The sequence below is a fragment of the Dipodomys spectabilis genome, unplaced genomic scaffold, assembly GCF_019054845.1.
Source record: "Dipodomys spectabilis isolate Male_0828 unplaced genomic scaffold, ASM1905484v1 ptg000969l, whole genome shotgun sequence".
Lineage (NCBI taxonomy): Eukaryota > Metazoa > Chordata > Mammalia > Rodentia > Heteromyidae > Dipodomys > Dipodomys spectabilis.
The window spans coordinates 12,848-32,800 of NW_024871646.1; the positions used below are offsets into that span (position 1 = coordinate 12,848).

Below are 19,953 nucleotides of genomic sequence, written 5' to 3' on the forward strand. Positions count from 1 at the left end.
AAGTCTCTTATTGCTGTTTCTATTTCAATGCTTGATATGGGGCTGTTAAGCTGGTTTAACTCATCTTGGTTTAGTTTTGGCATGTCAATATTTGCTAGGAAGAGGTCCATTTCTGTCAAGTTCTCAAACTTATTAGCATAAAGTTTTGAGAAGTATTCCCTTATAATGTTCTGAATCTTGGTTGTTTCCGTGGTGATGTTTCCATTCCCATCTCTGATTTTATTAATTTGGGTGTGTTCTCTTTTTTCTGATAAGATTTGCTAAGGGTCTGTCAATTTTGTTAAGTTTTTCGAAGAACCAACTCTTTGTTTTGTTGATTCTTTCTATAGTTTTTTTGGATTCTAATTCATTTAATTCTGATTTAATTTTGGTTATTTCTTTCCGTGTACTGGATTGGGGTTTATGTTGCTGCTCTTTTTCAAGGAGGTTTAGATGTGTTATTAAATTGTTTGTTTCAGATCTCTCCAATTTGTTGATGTAGGAGCTCAGAGCTATAAACTTGCCTCTGAGTACTGCCTCTGCTGTGTCCCAGAGGAGCTGGTAATTTGTGTGTTCATTTTTGTTGAATAGCATGAACATTTGAATTTCCTTTCTAATCTCTTCCATGACCCACTCTTGATTCAGCAGTGTGTTGTTCAGCCTCCATGTGATACCGGACTTTCTTTGGTGGCTTTTGGTGTTGAGTTCTAATTTTATTCCCTTGTGGTCAGAGAGAATGCATGGTATAACTTCAATGTTTCTGAATTTAGACAAGTTTGCTTTGTGGCCTAAAATGTGGTCTATTTTAGAAAACGTTCCATGTGCTGCTGAGAAAAACGTGTATTCTGATGCTGCTGGGTGAAATGTTCGGTAGATTTCTGTTAAGTCTAGTTGATCTATGCAGCTGTTTAAATCTGCGGTTTCTCTGTTGAGTTTTTGCCGAGTTGATCTATCTAGTGGGGAGATTGTGGTGTTAAAATCCCCACCAATTAATGTCTTTGGATCTATATGGGATTTGAGGGAAAGTAGTGTTTCTTTGATAAATTTGAGTGCTCCATTGTTTGGCGAATAGATATTTAGAATTGTAATGTCCTCCTGAAGGAGAGATCCTTTAATTAGTATGCAGCGTCCTTCTTTATCTCTTCTCACGAATTTTAATTTGAAGTCTATTTTTTCTGATATTAAGATTGCAACTCCCGCCTGTTTATGGGGTCCGTTTGCTTGGTAGATTTTGTTCCAGCCTTTAACATTGAAAATGTGTTTGTTTTTATGGGCAAGATGTGACTCCTGCAGGCAGCAGATAGAAGGGTCTTGTTTTTTAATCCAACTAGACAGTCTGTGTCGCTTAATTGGAGAGTTCAGTCCGTTAACGTTAAGAGATAGGACTGAGAGGTATTTGGGAGTTCCTGCCATGTTATCCACCTTCTTGGGGGCTGCGAAAACTGGGTTCTTCCTATGGTTCTTGGATTCTCAGTTTGGGTGCAGTTTCTTGGCCTTTGTTGCGGTCTTGTTGGTTTTCTATGTGTAGGACATCTTTAAGAATCTTTTGTAGGACTGGTTTGGTGGAGATGTATTGTTTCAATTTTTCTTTGCTATGGAAAGTTTTTATTTGGCCTTCAGTTATGAAGGAGAGTTTAGCTGGGTACAGTATTCTTGGTTGATAGTTGTTTGTTTTTAGGGCATGGCATACATCATTCCAGGCTCTTCTTGCTTTGATTGTCTCTGCTGAGAAATCTGAGGTAATTCTAATTGTTTTCCCTTTATAGGTGATTACCCTTTTCTCCTTGACAGCTTTAAGGATCTTTTCCTTGGTCTGAGTTGATCCTGGGTGGATTATAATGTGACGGTGGGATGTCCTATTCTGGTCTGGTCTATTTGGGGTTGTAAAAGCTTCTTGTATCTGAATAGGCCTATCTTTTTGTATGTTTGGGAAGTTCTCTGCTAGGATCCTGTTAAACAAATTTCCTAGACCATTAACTTCTGTTTCTAGGTGCTCCTCTACACCCATTATCCTTAGATTAGGCCTTCTGATGGTGTCTTCCAGGTGTTGGATAGATCTATCATACTTCTTGGACTTGTCTTGGATGGTTGTATGTTCTTTCTCTATAATATCTAGGCTGTCTTCAATCCCTGAGATTCGATCTTCTGCATGGTCTAACCTGCTGTCAAGACTCTCTACTTTGTTTTTTATCTCTTTTCCTTCTAATTGGTCAGCTTTGATGGTTTCAAGTTCTTTGTTGAAGCTCTGTTTTAGGTATTGTATGAATTTCTTTACTTCCTTAATTTGGTGTTCAGTGTTTGTTCTCAAATCACTTAGTTGATTGGTTATGGTTTCTTTGGACTCCCATTCCTTCTGTTGGGTTCCATTCAGCATTCCCTTTGTGGTCTCCCTGACTTCCTTCAGCTCTTTGTTAATGGATTCCATGAATGCCTTTAGTGATCTTTGTGTGTTCTCTACCTGGTCTCTCAATTCCTCAATTACTCTTTGATTAGCTTCCTCCCGTTTGTGGGATTCCTGCAGTTCTCTTTCCTCCCATTCATGGGATTCCTGCAGTTCTCTTTGAGTGTTCTCAGCCTGCTCACGCCATTCCTCCCTTTCTCTTTGAGTATTCTCAAGTTGTTCACGCAAATCCTGTATCAGTTTTTGAGTAGCTTCCTCACGCTTATGATATTCCTGTATAAACTTTTGGGATGCTTCCTCTCTCTCCCTATCACGCTCATACAGAGTCCTTTGTAAGTTGTCAAACTTCTCATTTATCATGTTTGCCACCATTGTTTGTAGAGCTATTTGGGAACTCTCCTCTGGATTGTTCATTATCTGATCTGACCCCTGATTATCAAGATTGGGATTTGAGGTACCCGGATTTGCCATTTTTCTTGTGTTTTTTCGGCTTACTCTGCCCATTTGAGATGAAAATAGCACCAGTTTTGTGCTAGAACACTATCTTAAGGCAACCATCAACCAAAGTTTGCATTTGTACAGTCAATAGTCTACAGATACAATCTAGTTCAACAGATACATCTATTCAACATCAAACAACTATATGTTAATGGGCTTCGAACCACAGAGAAGAATTTGGAAAACCAGAAATTTTTAGGGTTAGGGAGAGATCTGGGTAAAAATTAGGAATAGATTGTTGTGGGGAGGCACAGGGAGACTTAACTATGTCCTAATCTCAATGCAGGAAATAGGTTGGGTAGGATGCAAGTAGAGAGGGAGAGAAAAAGAAGAAAGGGAAAGGGAAATGAAAAGAGACCAGAAAAAAAATTAGAAACGTAAAAATTAATATAGTTATGGAGATTGAAAGACCATCTATTTAGAGAGGAATGTGAATATAATGAGAAAACAGGAGGGAGATAGAAGAGATGTGAAAAACTTAAAAAATGCTTAAAATATTATATAGGTATAAAGAGGTAGTACTGCTATTAAGGAATTTAAGTCTCAGAGGTTTTGGATTGAGTAATAAATTTGTGGATTAAGTGTGTACACAATGGGGGATAGGGTCTACTAGTTAACTATGGGTTTATCTGAGGATGTGCAGGACAAGAGTTAAGTCACATACAGAAGAACAAAAGAAAGGAAAAGGTGAAAAGGATAAGAAAGGGAGAAAAAAAAGATCAGAAGTACAGTAGAGCTAGACAAAAAACAAAATTAAGAAAGAAAGAAAAAGAGAGAGAAGACAAGAAAAGAAAGGAAAACGTACATTCACATATTCCTAAAATAAAAATTATATGAGGGAAAAAAAAGTTACTGGAAAACAATTATTTTTTCAAAAAAGGCAAAAATTAAAGATTAATAAAAGTTTTAGAAAAGGAAAAAAAAATATTTATATATATAAGGTTCCAAAAAAAAAAAAAAAGAAAGAAGAAAAAAAAGTTCTTTGATTTTTTTTTTGATTTTTTTGGGAGGGGTGGGAAGAATCCTGTATCTCCCTTTTGTCTGTAACCAGCCTCTTGTTGGAGTCTCTGGTCAGCTTGAGGTCCTGTGGCTTGATTGGTTTCTTAAGTCAGTTTGTTCGAACAGGCAGAAAAATGCTCTGCTTTACCCAAGATTTTGAGATCCCCCTCCCAGGTTAGTTTAATGGGAGGGTGATCTGCTTTGAGAATCACAAAAGAGGGGTGATGAGGCTAGGTTCTGGTAGAGTTGAGGCCTTTCAACAAACAGTAGCTTTTCCTTGGGGCTATTTTGTGAAAAATTCCCAGAGCCCACCCTGGAGCCATTCTCAGGGTTTTTGTTTTTCAATTGATTGTGGAGGCTGCTAGAGGGAGGGGCAGCCTCTGGCTCTGGTTACCCAGTGAGGAAAGCCACTCCAATGGCTGGTGCCTGGGCTGGGTGACTTTTCCCTGGATGGAGCTGAGTCTGGCAGGTCACTTCGCCGTTAAGTTCTTGTGACCTGTTAAATGACTCGTTTTATTCCAAGGCCTGAGTTGGACCTAGCAGCTCCTGCGAGCTTTGTCGGTATCCAAGATGGAGATCACCGGTGCTGGGGGGGAGGGGTGGCCTTCCCTCCTCTGCTCCCTGAGAAGGAGTGAGGACGTCGGGCTTCTACTCACGCCGAGTCTTGGATCCTGGGTCGTCTCTGGTCTGCAAAGTGCAGGATGAAGATGTCTGCTCCTTGTCGGTTCTTGCTGGTGTTGAGTAGAATCCTTTCGCCCGCTGCCTCTGGCTCCTTCGTCCCGGACTCTCTGTGTGAGCGCTCAGGTAGGGCCGCGGCTGCGGTCGCCGCTGCGACCCTGCCGCCGCCGCGGCGGCTGCTGGCAGGCTCTCAGATGTGTCTCCTTGTCTTGGCTTCCCCTCTCTTGTCTAACTCTCTGTCCTGTGATGGCACACTTAGTGTGATTCTCTGGCTTAGGACTGTTCACTGGAAATCTAAAACTGCTTTCTATGCGAGAGCTTGTTCAGATTCCAGCTTCTCCTCCGCCATCTTCCCGGAACTCTGCATTTCTTTTATGGCTAGAAAAGTTGAGCATTTCTTCATGTGTCTAATGGGCAGTTTCATTTCCTCTTCAGAGAAATCTCTCTTTAAGTCTTTAGCCCACTGAGTTATCCAGCAGTTGTTTCTTTGATGATTTGTTGTTGGGGAATTTAATTTTTTAAGTCCTAAGTATATTTTAGATATAAGACCTTGTCCATTTTATGACTCATGAAGATCTTCTCCCAGTACGTGGGCTGTCTACAGTTCTTGTTAGCTTTGACCTTTGCCTTGCAGAACCTCTGCGGTTTCATGCAATCCCATTTGCCCAACCTTTCTTTGATTTGTTTTGTTTCTTGTTCTCTATTAAGAAAATTTCGGCGTGTGCTAAAGAGCCCTAGAGTTTCTCCTATTCCTTCATGTAAAGTTTTCATGGTGTCTGCTTTTATTTTGAGGTCTTCTGTCCACTTGGAGTTGATTCTGGTGCAGGGCGATATATGCGGATCTAGTTTTAGTTTAACAGGTGTTTAACCAATTTTGCCAACACCATTTACAGAAAAGGCTATCTTTTTTCCACTCTATTTTTTTTAGCTCCCTTGTCAAAGATTAGGTGGCTATAGGTCAATGGATTCATTTCTGAGTCTTCAGTCCTTTTCCATTGGTCCTCAGGTTTGTTCTTGTGCCATTATCAAGGTGTTCTTATTACTATGGCTTTTTAGTCTAGTTTGACATTTGGAACTGATATTGCTTCAGCACTGTTCTTTCTGCTAAGGATTGACAAACCTACAGCCAGCATTATAGTTAATGGCAAAAAGTTAAAATCATTTCTTATAAATTCAGGAATGAGGAGCTGGGAATGTGGCTCAGTGGTAGAGCGCTTGCCTTGCATGCATGAGGCCCTGGGTTCCATTCCTCAACACCACATAAGAAAAAGAATAAAAGCCGGAAGTGGCGCTGTGGCTCAAGTGGTAGAGTGCTAGCCTTGAGCTGAAGAGCGGCGGGACAGTGCCCAGGCCCAGAGTTCTTGCCCCATGACTGGGGCATGAATTAAATAAATAAAATAAATTCAGGAATGAGATAAGGATGTCTGCTCTCTCCACTCCTCTTCAAATTAGTATTAGAATGCTAGCTGGGGCAATAAGACAAGATACAAACTTAAAGGGGATCCAAATAGGGAAAGATGAATTAAAACTATCCCTTTTTGCAGATGACATGATCTTGTATTTAAAGAACCCCACGGACTCCACTCCCAAGTTACTTGAGCTGATCAGAAACTTTGGCAAACTAGCAGAATATAAAATTAACCCTCGGAAATCAATGGCTTACCTGTATTCCAATAACAATAAGAGTGAGGCTGAAAATAGGAAAGCAATACCTTTTTAATATTCGCAAAAATATAAAATAGCAAGGAGTTAACTTAAGAGGTGAAGGACCTCTATGATGGAAACTTTAAAAACCTGAAAAAGAAAATGAAAGCAGAACTAAGGAAGTGGGAAACCTCCCACGCTCCTATTTTGGGAAGATTAACATCATGAAAATGGCAATACTGCCAAAGGCTATTTCCAAATTCAATGTGATACCTATCAATATCCCAATCTCACTTTCAATGAAATAGAAGAAGCAATCCAAAAATTCATATGGAAGAATAAAAGACCCCGAATAGCAGAGAGGATTTTTGTGATTCTCATTTTGTATTACCACTTTCATTCTACAAAGTAATCTATGGATTTTAACTTTATTCACTCCCTTTGGATAAACCTCACAAAAACCCTGCCTCTAGCTCCCAAGACACCTAACTCTTAGGTCTGGACAATTGTTCCTAGATAGTGAATTACTTAGTTGTATTTTGAACGCATAAAACATGCATATAAAACTAGCACATTTTGATCTCATGAGAAAACTGCCTTTTTCCCTCTCTCAAATTCATTTCTTGATAGGCATTTTTAGAAAGAATCTATTTTCCTTTTTAGATGAAAGGCTTGTAGGAAACTATGTTCATAATCTGGCTCTTCCTCCTGCACCTCAACACCTAAAACACAAATTTCACAAAGAATTTATAAGAAACAATACAAAAACCAAACACTGGGAAATGCTCAGATGCAGAGAGTTTTACAAAACCCAGAATATAACTCTGCTGTCTGAGGCTGGGGCTCTCTGTGTAAATTAAGAAACCCGAAAAGAGCAGCCAGGAGTACCGGACATGAGTGTCCCTGGCTGATATTCCATGGACAAGGAGCATGGAGGGGCAACCTAAGCCTGCAGGAGAGTGTCTGGAGGAAAGTTTCCCTGCCAGCCTGAGTACAAAAGTTGGCATCACCCCACCTGGGCCTGTATTTCTTGTCTTCTCCCCACAGCTGAGAACAATTGTCCCCTGCTCCATGGAGGATACTGTACAAGCTGATCCCCAGAGTGGTTTGTTTTGTCTACACTCCTTCCTAGGTGGGTGCCCCCCCACCGTGTGTGTGTGCTCTCAGGGGCCCCTTAGGGCCCAGGCCCATGGGGCTGGTGGGTGTTAGATGTGGGTCAGTGGCACTGTGTCATTCACGCAGCAGCTTCCCTAGTCCAACAGCAGGTACACCCTGATATTCTCCCACAGTCTCAGGTGAGGTGCCCAGAAGCACCCGAGTTGGGTAGGCTGCCACTAGGATCCTACTTCATCAGAGGGGCTAGATGAAGTGGCTGCTGCCTGAATTACTAATTATTTTATGGAGCAGTTATAAACAAATTGATACATATTACTGTATGATATATAATGCTATATCCTTTGAGTCTACAAAATCATTGAACTTGATACTAGCAAGAATGTATTTTATTTTATGTGTTTATAAGGCCATAATGGCAAACTGAAATGAAAGTACAACAAAACTCTTCTCCAAAAAACACATTCTAAAATCACAGAATTTGAAAAAAATTGTATGTAAGTAGTGCAAATGAAATTATACTAGGATAGTAAAATACACACAAAAATATTACATTCATTACATTCAAAAGTAAAATAAATAAGTACAGAAAGAATTCCTACTGGATAAAAAATATTACAATGGTTTAACAGGTAGAAGTGATATAAGTTATATGTTTTCTTGTTATAAAACTTATTTATATCTCCCTGGTCTGTTTATCTTAGTGAAGGAAAACGTTAGAAAGCAGAAATTATGTGGCATCTCTTACTTCCAGTACTACAAAGGAGAGTGGCACTTCCTAATGGGTGTCCTGGGATGACACCCACATCCAGCCCATGTAGACCCATCAGAGGTCCCTGTGGTGACCCTGAGGGGGTCTGGAAAACCACACTGCTGCTGCAGCAGGTGCAGTATTTGTTGTGGTGGGCTGCATCCAACAAGGCTCCACCAGTGACCAGACCAAGCAACCCAGCCTCAGGTGCCAAAGCCAGGAGGTAAGGCAAGGCAGACCCCAAGTCCTGCCTTCCATGTGTGTGCCTGCACTGCCAAGGCCAGACCCATTCCTGCTTTGGATACCAATGAGGGTAGGGGATGAGCCCATTGCTGCCAAACGGAGCATCCCCGGAATGGCACCCAGAGCTGGGCCCATGTGGACCAGAAGGACAATGGAGGAGGCTACACAGCAAAGCCAAAGGGGCTTTGAGTCCCCAGTGCTGCTGCTCGTGCACTGCAAGTCCAGGCTCCTCTGGCACTGATGGGCATATGCAAGGATGGCTCCATACCTGAGACCACAAGGAACAGAAAATGGAGGTCTATGGGGATGCTGAAGGGGCTCCAGGGTGCTGAGCTGCCACAGCTGTCACAAGCCCGCTACCAGAGGGGTCAGCACACGACTCTAGTCTCCAGAATGCCCTAAAGTCTGAACCAAGGCTGGGCTGCCTGGCCCCAAGGGGGTGAACTGTCCACCAAGCCTTCCTTCTCCTGTGGACTGTGCAGTGTACAAACATGATGTCCTCCACCCTACACCCATGGGGGCAGGCAGTGACCCCAGAACAGTCTCACTGGGATGGCACGTGAACCCAGGACTACCACAGACCAGTACCATCACAGCTGACAGAGGAGAGGGCAGCAGTGGCTCAACTTCAGCCTCATGGCTGCCAGCTCCTGGGTGAAATGGAACAAGTGAGACTGGGAAGGGAGGTGGGCAGGGTGGGCAGGGCTCATCTGGCAATGCTGAGGACCATGCACACACACATCCCTTCGCTGCACATCCACCACAAGGGAGGGGGTCCCACTTCTCAACGGGTGACTTGAAGAGGCCCCACACCCACAGGGACTACAGAAATGGAAGTTCACATGGTGATATTGAAAGGGCTCCAGGGTACAGCCTTGCTCCTGCACTGATCAACTGGCACAAAAAAAAAAAAAAAGGGGAAAAATGACCACTAACCCTTTTCATCAATGATAACCTATTATACTTTCAAAACAGTTTTACTTTCCTCTTGTCCTATATTTTTGCGTGGGACCCTCTGAATTAACCAGAAGTCTCCAGGATTTCTTCATGCACAGTAATACAAATAAATACAGATTCTATTCTTCTTTGAATTAAGGGAGGTTGCATTTAGTTTTTTCCCATATTTGATTCATGAAAAAGAAATCCTAACATATATCCATAAAACACAAAACTCATGCTACCCAGAGAGAAATAATCACATGATTAGTGGTTCAAATGATATTTCATCTTTGCATTTCTTTAGAAAACTGCATACTTGGGGCTGGGAATGTGGCTCAGTGGTAGAGCGCTTGCCTTGCATGCATGAGGCTCTGGATTTGATTCCTCAGCACCACATAAGCAAAAAGCAAAAAGCCAGAAGTGGCGCTGTGGCTCTAGTGGTAGAGTGCTAGCCTTGAGCTGAAGAACTGAGGGACAGTGCCCAGGCCCAGAGTTCAGGCCCCACAACCGGACCATCCCCCAAAAAGAAAAAAAGCAAGCAAGCAAGAAAGAAAACTGCATACTACTTTCTACAATGAGAATATTAGCCTGTATTTTGACCAAGAGAGTACAAAATTTCCTTTCCTCCACACTCTCACAACATTATTACCTTCTGAGTTTTTTAAAGGGCAGGTTTTTACTATGTGCAGTACCCCAGACTGGCCTTAGAATCAAATCCTCTTACTCCAACCCCCTAAATGCTTAGAATTACAAGCCTTTACCACCACACCTGGCTTCTTTGATTTTTTTTTGATAAGAGTTATAATAGTTATGAAGTAGTATCATAGTAATTTTGAGTTGCATTTCTCTAATGACTTCTGTTCAGAAAGCATTAAGCCAGCGTAGAAGGGGTATCAAACACAAATTTGTAAACCCACTGGTGATTTTCAGGGCTTTTTGGAAAGCAGGTCTATTCAGAACTTTTGTCCATTTTAAATCAAGTTTCTTGTTAATCTCATCTTTAATATCTCTATACAAAATGAATACTTAATTCAATATAGTAGAAAGGAAAAATTAAGCAACTCCTAACATTTTTCACTTTTCAATAAAATGATATTGCTTAAATCAATTTCTGTTTATGCTTGAGACTATACTACTCAATTTGGTTAGACCTTTTACAAAGCTTTATATACTTTATTTATTTTATGTTGATTGCTCTTTCCAAATCCTGCGTGTCTAATTTTGGTTTCTTTCAGTCTCATGTAGTTCAGATTTCAAACTGAAGAATGAATGGAAGGAAACAAACAAAAAAATAGTTACTCTCATCTGATGATGCCTCTACAAGAATGAGGAAAGAGTTCATCCTGCTAAGGATCTATGATAGAATTTCAAAAAGAGAATTCATTCTTCTAGGTTTTCCCTATCTTTGTGATGTACCTTAAATTATATAAAACAAAATATACTGCTCAGATACTCTTACGTTTCATCAGTTTTGTACATTTTCATAAGGACTTCACATCTGTCTACAACATTCCTTCTTTATAATGTCCCTGATATTTTTACATTATCAAGACATAAGATAACCAGCTTGATTTACAGCATGAGAAGTTATCCTCCTGGCTTCCCTAGAAGCAGAGCATGGTCAATAGATAACATTACTTCTAGTTGCTCACCACATGTAATGGTTTCTGTAATACATTTTATTTAGTATTTAAAAAATTGTTGGTTAAACTCAAAGTTCATTCATAGAAGTTTGTGTTGAGTTTTTCACAAGTTTTATTTCTATTAATTCTTAAGTTAACATTTGCTATAATGCTAATATTATTACCATTTAAGTGTTGGGAAAAATTGTAATTAAAGGCAGTAAGGGCATGGCCCAAATACACACAGTGAGGAAGAAAATGAGTAAAAGTTTCCAAAAATTTTTCAGCAATACAGAAAAGGTAGGCAAAAATCTCACCATTCTTTTACACTCTAAATTCAATATTCATGTTGCTCAAGAAATAATAGCATAGCAATTATTGCCCATGATGATTGTTTTCTGTCACAATTTGTCTTCAACACAGACTGTGTTGGTGACATTGCGTTATCACGCACAGAATTGAACTTATACATTGAGTTCCAAAGACAGCCAAATTTCTTCTGTCCTACAGTTCCATTTTTCTTTTTAAAAAATACCAAAACTTTTAAATATCATCACTTTCTGTCTTTTAGAATCCAAAAGAGAAATAAATTCACATTTAATTTAATAAATTCACCTTTACTTTTAAAGCAAAATGCTTTAAAAGTAGGAGATGATAAAAACAGGCCCCCATGAAGTAAATTTTCTTCTACTTTTAAAATTATTCTGAAAACCTTGTGCTCGTTGGTCACTCCTGTAATCTTGTTTACTTGAGATATCTACTCAGGAGGCTAAGATCTGTGGATAACAGTTGGAAGCCAATCAGGGCAAAAACATTTTTGAGATTATTTTTCAAAATATTTAATGAACTAGGAAAGAGCCAGGAGTGGAAATGTAGCTCATATAGTAGTTCACCAATCTAGAGAGGAAAGGCCTACCAAGACCTTAAAGCCCTGAGTTCAAATTCTCAGCACTCCAACACACTTGTGTGCACACGTGCACACACACACATTTATTCAAAATACCTTCATGTCAGTGTTTTGCATTTATTTATTTGTTAATGAGATTATATGGATAAAATAAGGGAAATTAAATCTTCAATCTCAGAACATTTTTATACATTTTTTTTATTTTAAAAATACTGCACAGAGAAGTGACATTTACATGAGCAAGGTAATGAGTACATTTCCTAACAAGCATTGTTACCTCCTCCTTTATATTCCCCCACCATCCCTTCTCTCCCACCTCCGCAAGTACACTCCACTCCTCCTCTCTCCTTCCCCTGCATAAATTGTAAAATTCATTTTCAACATAGTGTCTTGTGCATCTCATTGTTACAATGGGTCAACGGGTATCCCTATTTAAGCATTTTGTTGTTTTCTTCTTCTCCCCAAATTAGAGAAACATATATACAAGATGTAGGTGCACCAACTTCAAATACAGTGAAAAAAGGGGTTATAGCGTGGTTGAGGAACATATAAAGAAACAAAAAAAAATCACATCGTACAGTATAAGTATGTTAGAAATAATAGCAAGATACAATCACTTGTGTACCTATCTTGGCATTCGTTTAGCTTAACATCATCTTATCTGGTCAAATGCACATAGTTCTTGACATTTTCTGATAATCCCGGACATATATTAGTTATTGAAAATAAGAGAAACCATGGGACGTATGTTTCTTTGGACCTCGCTTACTTCACTTAATAAATTTTTTCCAAATCTTTCCATTTCCTAACAAATTGGGCAATGTCATTCTTTCTGATGGAGGCATAGAATGCAATTGTATATATTGACCACGTTTTCTTTTTTTTTTTAATTTAATTTAATTTTATTTGAGAACATACTGTAGAGAGGGGTTACAATTACATGGGCAGGACAATGCATACATTTCTTACCAAGCATTGCAGCCTCCTCCTTTGTTTACGTTCACCTCCCTTATCAGCCTCCCCCCTCCCCCCCACCCAATCATACCCTCCCTTCCCCCCCCACACCGACATTGTAAAGCTTGTTTTGACATGACATTTTGTACTTCTCATTGTTGCAACAGGTCCACCTGAATCCTTAAACGACTTGTTTGCCCCCATCTCCTCCACATGTTATACTGACATCAAATATAGTGAAAGCGGGGGTTACACTGTGGGGGAGGGACATACAAAGCAACAAAGAAATAATCTTATAAATGCATTAGAAACACATGCATGAAAGAAACAAAAACCTTAAAATACATATTTGAGGGTTCGTTTTCCTAACATCACATTATCTGACTTTTTCCGCTTGACTCATACCTATACTAGATATTGCAAATAAGGGAAACCATGGGACCTATGTTTCTTTGGGCCTGGCTTACTTCACTTAATATAATTTTTTCCAAGCCTTTCCATTTCCTAACAAATGGGGAAATGTCATTCTTTCTGATGGAGGCATAGAATTCCATTGTGTATATATACCACATTTTCTTGATCCATTCATCTACTGAGGGGCAACTGGGTTGGTTACATATCTTAGCTATGGTAAATAATGCTCCAATAAACATAGTTGTGCTGGTAGCTTTAGTGTGGTCTTTTTTGTAAACATTAGGGTAAATGCCCAAAAGTGGGATTGCTAGGTCATAGGGGAGTTCTATGTGAAGTCTTTTGAGGAACCTCCATACTGCTTTCCAAAGTGGTTGAACAAGTTTACATTCCCACCAACAATGAAGTAAGGTTCCTTTCTGTCCACATCCCCTCCAGCATCTGTTGTTGTTAGAGTTCTTGATTTTTGCTGTTCTAACTGGAGTGAGGTGATATCTCAATGTAGTTTTGATTTGCATTTCTTTTATGGCTAGGGATGTTGAACATTTCTTCATGTGTCTATTGGCCATCCTTCTTTCTTCTTCAGAGAAGTTTCTCTTTAAGTCTTTCGCCCACTTACTTATTGGGCAGTTGTTTCTTTGAGGATTTGTTGTTGGGTGGTTTAATTTTTTGAGTTCCAAGTATATTTTAGATATGAGACCCTTGTCCGTTGTATGGCTAGTAAAGATCTTCTCCCAATCCGTGGGCTTTCTATTGATCTTCCTAGCTATGTCATTTGCCCTGCAGAAGCTCTGCAACCTTATGCAATCCCATTTGTCCAACCTTTCTTTGATTTGTTGTGTTTCCGGGTCTCTATTCAGAAAATTTCGGCCTGAGCCAAGGAGACATAGGGTTTGTCCTATTCCATCCTGTAAAGTTTTCAGAGTGTCTGCTTTGACTTCAAGGTCTTTTATCCATTTGGAGTTGATTCTGGTGTAGGGTGATATATAAGGATCTAGCTTCAGTTTTCTACATGTAGTTAACCAGTTTTGCCAGCACCATTTACTGAAGAGGCTGTCTGTCTTCCATTCTATTGTTTTAGCTCCCTTATCGAAGATTAGATGGCTATAGGTCTGTAGGTTCATTTCTGGGTTTTCAATTGTATTCCATTGGTCCTAAGGTCTGTTCTTATGCCAATACCAAGCTGTTTTGATTACTATGGCTTTATAGTAGAGTTTGAAATTTGGTATTGATATTCCTCCAGCAGTGTTCTTTCCATTGAGGAGCGTTTTTGCTATTCGGGGTCTTTTATTGTTCCATATGAATTTTTGGATTGCCTCTTCTATTTCCTTGAAGAATGAGAGTGGAATTTTGATAGGTATTGCGTTGAATTTGTAGATAGCCTTGGGAAGTATTGCCATTTTCACGATGTTAATCTTTCCAATCCAGGAGCATGGGAGGTTTTGCCATTTTTTAAGTTCTGTGTTGATTTCCTTTTTCAAGATTTTAAAGTTTTCATCATAGAGGTCCTTCACTTCTTTAGTTAAGTTAATTCCTAGGTATTTTATTTTTTGTGGGGCTATTACAAATGGAGTTGCTTTCCTAATTTCAGCCACACTTTTCTCATTGTCGGCATACAGAAAAGCCATTGATTTTTGGGGGTTAATTTCATAACCTGCTACTTTGCCAAAGTTTTGAGTCAGCTTGAGTAATTTGGGAGGGAGTCTATGGGATTCCTTAAATACAAGATCATGTCATCTGCAAAGAGGGAGAGTTTTATTTCTTCTTTCCCTATTTGGATCCCCTTTATGTCTGCATCTTGTCTTATTGCTGTAGGTAGGCATTCTAATACTAGATTGAAGAGAAGTGGAGAGAGTGGGCATCCTTGTCTTGTTCCTGAGTTAAGAGGAAATGGCTTTAGTTTTTCACCATTGAGTATAATGCTGGCTGTAGGTTTGTCATATACAATCTTTATTGTATTAAGGAATGTTCCATGGATTCCTAATTTTTCCAAAACCTTCATCTTAAAGGGGTGTTGGATCTTGTCGAATGCTTTTTCTGCGTCTATTGAGATAACCATATGGTTCTTATACTTGCTCCTGTTGATGTGATGAGTAATATTAATTGATTTGTGTATATTGAACCAGCTTTGCATCCCTGAAATGAATCCTGTTTGATCGTGGTGTATGATTTTTTGGATGAATTGTTGAAGTCGGTTGGCCAAAATTTTGTTGAGAAGTTTTGCATCAATGTTTATCAAAGAAATGGGTCTATAGTTCTCTTTCTTTGATGAGTCCCTGCCTGGTTTTGGGATGAGGGTTATGATGGCTTCATAGAATGTGTTCGGTAGTGAGCTTTCTCTTTCAATTTCATTGAAGAGTTGGACGAGAATTGGTGTCAGCTCTGCTTTGAAGGCCTTGTAAAATTCCGCTGTAAAACCATCTGGTCCTGGACTTTTCTTAGCTGGGAGGTCTCTTATGCTGTTTCTATTTCAATGCTTGATATGGGCCTGTTAAGATAGTTTAACTCATCTTGGTTTACTTTTGGCATGTCAATATTTGCTAGGAAGAGGTCCATTTCTGCCAAGTTCTCAAACTTCTGAATCTTGGTTGTTACCGTGGTGATATTTCCATTCTCATCTCTGAGTTTATTAATTTGGGTGTGTTCTCTCCTTTTTCTGATAAGATTTGCTAAGGGTCTGTCAATTTTTTTCAGTTTTTCGAAGAACCAACTCTTTGTTTTGTTGATTCTTTCTATAGTTTTTTTTGGATTCTAATTAATTTAATTGTGATTTAATTTTTATTATTTCTTTCCGTGTACTGGATTGGGGTTTATGTTGCTGCTCTTTTTCAAGGAGGTTTAGATGTGTCATTAAATTGTGAGTTTCAGATCTCTCCAATTTGTTGATGTAGGAGCTCAGAGCTATAAATTTCCCTCTGAGTACTGCCATTGCTGTGTCCCAGAGGAGCTGGTATTTTGTGTGTTCATTTTTGTTGAATAGCATGAACATTTGAATTTCCTTTCTAATCACTTCTACGACCCACTCATGATTCAGCAGTATGTTGTTCTGCCTCCATATGATACCGGACTTTCTTTGGTGGCTTTTGGTGTTGAGTTCTAATTTTATTCCCTTGTAGTCAGAGAGAATGCAAGGTATAACTTCAATGTATCTGAATTTAGACAAGTTTGCTTTGTGGCCTAAAATGTGGTCTATTTTAGAAAACGTTCCATGTGCTGCTGAGAAAAACGTGTATTCTCATGCTGCTGGGTGAAATGTTCGGTAGATGTCTGTTAAGTCTAGTTGATCTATGCAGCTGTTTAGATCTGCGGTTTCCCTGTTGAGTTTTTGCCGAGTTGATCTATCTAGTGGGGAGAGTGGTGTGTTAAAATCCCCAACAATTATTGTCTTTGGATCTATATGGGATTTGAGGGAAAGTAGTGTTTCTTTGATAAATTTGAGTGCTCCATTTTTTTATATCTTTTCCTTCTAATTGGTCAGCTTTGATGGTTTCAAGTTCTTTGTTGAAGCTCTGTTTTAGGTCTTGTATGAATTTCTTTACTTCCTTAATTTGGTGTTCAGTATTTGTCCTCAAATCACTTAGTTGATTGGTTATGGTTTCTTTGGACTCCCATTCCTTCTGTTGGGTACCATTCAGCATTCCCTTTGTGGTCTCCCTGACTTCCTTCAGCTCTTTGTTAATGGATTCCATGAATGCCTTTAGTGATCTTTGTGTGTTCTCTACCTGGTCTCTCAATTCCTGTATTACTCTTTGATTAGCCTCCTCCGGTTAGTGGGATTCCTGCAGATCTCTTTGAGTGTTCTCAGCCTGCTCTCGCCATTCCTCCCTTTCTCTTTGAGTATTCTCAAGTTGTTCACGCAAATCCTGTATCAGTTTTTGAGTAGCTTCCTCACGCTTATGATATTCCTGTATAAACTTTTGGGTTGCCTCCTCTCTCTCCCTATCACGCTCATACAGAGTCCTTTGTACGTTGTCAAACTTCTCATTCATCATGTTTGCCAGCAGTGTTTGTAGAGATATTTGGGAACTCTCCTCTTGATTATTCATTATCTGTTCTAACCCCTGATTACCAAGATTGGGAATTGAGATATCCGAATTTGCCATTTTTCTTGTGTTTTTCCGGCTTACTCTGCCCATTTGAGATGAAGATAGCACCAGTTTTGTGCTAGAACACTATCTTAAGGCAACCATCAACCAAAGTTTGCATTTGTATAGTCAATAGTCTACAGATACAATCTAGTTCAACAGATACATCTATTCGACATCAAACAACTATATGTTAAAGGACTTCGAACCACAAAGAAGAATTTGGAAAACCAGAAATTATTAGGGTTAGGGAGAGATGTGGGTAAAAAGTAGGAATAGATTGTTGTGGGGAGGCACAGGGAGAGTTAACTATGTCCTAATCACAATGCAGGAAATAGGTTGGGTAGGATGCAAGTAGAGAGAGAGAGAAAAAGAAGAAAGGGAAAGGGGAATGAAAAGAGACCAGAAAAAAAATAGAAACTTAAAAATTAATGTTATTATAGAGATTAAAAGACCATCTATTTAGAGAGGAATGTGAATATATTGAGAGAAAGGGAGGGACATAGAGGAGATGTGAAAAACTTAAAAAAATGCTTAAAATATTATATAGGTATAAAGAGGTAGTACTGCTATTAAGGAATTTAAGTCTCAGAGGTTTTGAATTGAGTAATAAGTTTGTGGATTAAGTGTGTACACAACGGGGGATAGGGTCTACTAGTTAACTACGGGTTTATCTGAGGATGTGCAGGAGAAGAGTTAAGTCACATAAAGAAGAACAAAAGAGAGGAAAAGGTGGAAAGGAAAGAAACGTGAGAAGAAAAGATCAGAAGTTCAGTAGAGCTAGACAAAAAACAAAACGATAATTAAGAATGAAAGAAAAAGAGAAAGAAGACAAGAAACGAAAGGAAAACACACATTCACGTATTCCTAAAATAAAAATTATAACAGGAGAAAAAAAATGTTACTGGAAAACAATTATTTTTTCAGAAGAGGCAAAAATTAAAGATTAATAAAAGTTTTAGAAAAGGAAAAATTTTTTTTTAGATATATAAGGTAACAAAAAACGAAAAAAAAAGCAAAACAAAAAAAAGAAAAAAAGAAAAGAAGAAGAAGAAAAAAAAAGTTCTTTGATATTTTTGGGGGGGAGGGGTGGGAAGAATCCTGTATCTCTCTTTTGTCTGTAACCAGAGTCTTGTTGGAGTCTCTGGTCAGCTTCAGGTCCTGTGGCTTCATTGGTTTCTTAAGTCAGTTTGTTGGAACAGGCAGAAAAATGCTCTGCTTTACCCAAGATTTTGAGATCCCCCTCCTAGGTTAGTTTACTGGGAGGGTGATCTGCTTTGAGAATCACAAAAGAGGGGGATGCAGTGATGAGGCTAGGTTCTGGTTAGAGTTGAGGCCTTTCAACAGACAGTAGCTTTTCCCTGGGGCTATTTTGTGAAAAAAACTCACAGCACCCAGCCTGGAGCCATTCTCAGGGTTTCTGTTTTTCAATTGATTGTGGTGGCTGCTAGAGGGAGGGGCAGCCTCTGGTTCTGGTTACCCGGTGAGGAGAGCCACTCCAATGGCTGGCGCCTGAGCTGGGTGACTTTTCCCTGGATGGAACTGAGTCTGTGAGGTCACTTCGCCGTTAAGTTCTTGTGACCTGCTAAATGACTCGTTTTATTCCAAGGCCTGAGCTGGAGGTAGTCGCTCCTCTGAGTTTTGTCCGTATCCAAGATGGAGATCACCGGTGCTGGCGGGGGAGGGCTGGCCTTCCCTCCTCTGCTCCCTGAGAAGGAGTGAGGATGTTGGGCTTCTACTCACGCCGTGTCTTGGATCCTGGGTCATCTCTTGTCTGCAAAGTGCAGGATGAAGATGTCTGCTCCTTGTCGGTTCTTGCTGGTGTTGAGTAGAATCCGCTGGCCCGCTGCGTCTGTCTCCTTCGTCCCGGACTGTGTCTCAGATATGACCCCGCGGCGGTGGTCGCCGCCGCGACCCTGCCGCTGCAGCGGCAGCTGCTGGCAAGCACTCAGCTGTGTCTGCTTGGCTTCCCCTCTCTTGACTATCTCTCTCCTGTGATGGCATACTTGGTGTGATTCTCTGGCTTGGGACTGTTCACTGGAACTCTGAAACTGCTTTCTATGCAAGAGCTTGTTCAGATTCCAGCTTCTCCTCAGCCATCTTCCCGGAAATCCTTTACCACTTTTTCTTGATCCATTCATCTACTGACGGGCATCTGGATTGGTTGCATATCTTAGCTATGGTAAATAATGTTGCAATAAACATAGTTGTGCTGGTAGTTTTAATATGGTCTTATTTGTGATCCTTTGGGTAAATGAACAAAAGTGGGATTGCTGGGTCATAGGGGAGCTTTATGTGGAGTCATTTGAGGAAACTCCATACTGCTTTCCAAAGTGGTTGAAGAAGTTTACACTCCCACCAAGAATGCAGTAGGGTTCCCTTGTGGCCCCATCCCCTCCAGCATTTGTTGTTGTAAAAATATGGATTGCTTCACGAATTTGCAAGTCATCCATGTGCAGGGACCATGCTAATCCTCTCTGTATCATTCCGATGTTAGTGTATGGGCTGCCGGATTAAGCACAGAACATTTTTTATATAGAAGTTGTAATTGATTTTCTTAGTCAATTCCACAAAAAAGTAAGTTCAAAAGAATTGTCATGAAATTTTAGAATCATGCAGTTCTTACATAAGCACACATTTTTGATGTTGGCATAATTTGTGGAGGGGAAGGGGAAAATGTTTAAATAGGGATACAAGTAGACCCATTGCAACAATGAAAGGAACTTTAC

The 19,953-nt window shown here is 39.8% G+C and overlaps 1 non-coding gene across 1 annotated transcript; it reads right to left on the bottom strand.

Moving 5' to 3' along the window:
* Positions 1-19,638: 19,638 nt before the first annotated feature.
* On the bottom strand, positions 19,639-19,745 carry LOC122102911. The gene has a single exon (XR_006146634.1). It is a non-coding gene; the product is annotated as a U6 spliceosomal RNA (small nuclear RNA).
* Positions 19,746-19,953: the final 208 nt, after the last annotated feature.